Here is a 1,668-nt window from a genome sequence, read left to right as displayed (position 1 = left end):
AGAAACTTCGGGACATGCTGTTAACATCTGACACTGGAAGAGTGCTCAGCCTGGGCACGTTAAGGGAAGTTACACCTATTAGAGATGAAAGAGCTCTGTGCCTGATGACTATTTACAAGGCACCTGAAACAAAATTCATTCCCTCCCTGTCCCCTATCAGCTGTTTACAGTCAGAGGGTTTGTGCTGGAATAACCCCCCCTCCCAAAAAGAAAGGGAAAAAAAAAGGACTTGGATATACTGCATCCATTGCATGAATAAGTTAGGGGTAAATTTTGTTTTGGCTCCTCCTGCAAAGCAGTGCTAACAAAGCACTCCCGTTAGTGAACCTCTCACGGTTCCTCCTTCCTGGGGCCCTGAGCACTACGTCTTCTGGACCAAGCAGCATCGCTCATCTCGCAGCGCTGGGAGCTAAGAAAACAAGTCACAGCGCAGGCATCGCCTTTGCTTTGTACGCTTCCTTTTAATATTAGAGCACATATTGAAACGATAAACACAATGAAACGCACAAAATATTTCATCAGTGTTGTAACTGAATATTTCCTTTATTCTGAAGCAATATCAAGGGGTGACCAGTGCAAAGCAGCAAGACTTACTGCTGTTTTGGACATCGCATTAGATGGGATTGTTACAGCTAAAACTAAGTTAACACACTATTTTGTTTTGGGGTTTTTTTTCCGAAAAAAAGCATTAGATCTAAAAAATTAAAAAAAAAGGGGGGAGGGCGACTCTTACCGTCTAAAGACTGCTGCAGGTTGCGGCTCAGCCTGAAACTGCCAGGGCAAATGCAGCAGCTGCTGAACAAAAGTTTTTAGATTTTTTTTTTTCGTGCAGAAAGTCTGCAAAACTAATTTCCCACAAAATAGGGCTCAATTTCCGTTTAAGTAACTAGCTCTTGCAAATCTCATGCAATTCCTGATTTTTTTCCGATAACGACTGAAATTTATTTTTTTTTTTAATTTTTGACACACGGACTCCAGAATTAAGACACAAATGGCAGGACCCCTGCTGATTTATTTATTTGGGGGCGGGGGGGTTAAGACAGAAAACGTTGCTTGTGGGTGCTCCCCCTTGCTCACGCACACGTTGGTGGGGGGTTGTACAGGTGGGCTGCGCTGGCGCGCGGCTCCACTGACCGCATCCCCTGCGTGCAGCGGCGTCTCAAACTCTCTCCGCCGTGTCTCACCTGAGACGGCGAAAAGCAGCGTGGGGAGGTATCAGCTGCAGTCAGAGAACTGGAAGATGTGAGAGAACTTGGTCCTTTTGGTATGTGTTGGGGGGGTTGTTTTGTGGTGTTGATGGCAGCAAGTGTCTTCCACTGACCATGAGGCGCTGGTGCAACCTCCCGCAAACTCACTCCCTGGCCTCTCGGCGCCCGTTTCCCGCCCGAGCCCCGGGGCCAGCAGGGTGCGGGGAGCCCTGTGCAGCGGGGGCCACGCGCGATCGGCCCAGCGGAGGGTTATTCGCGCTGTTTGTTGCTGGTCACCCCCGGGTGCGGCAGAGAGCCCGGGCCGGGGCCAACGGGGCAGGTGTGGGGCCAGCAGGTGAGGCCGGCAGAGGCGCGGGTGCGAAGCGGGCGCCGCCTCCAGCGCGCACCCAAGTTCAGGGGCGGCTGCGTGCAGCGGGAGCGGAGCCGGCCCCTCCTCCCGGGGGGCGGGGGGGCGAGCAGG

This window comes from Alligator sinensis, unplaced genomic scaffold (assembly GCF_000455745.1).
Source record: "Alligator sinensis unplaced genomic scaffold, ASM45574v1 scaffold123_2, whole genome shotgun sequence".
Lineage (NCBI taxonomy): Eukaryota > Metazoa > Chordata > Crocodylia > Alligatoridae > Alligator > Alligator sinensis.
The sequence above is the reverse complement of the archived record's forward strand: the minus strand, read 5'-3'. Positions refer to the sequence as shown.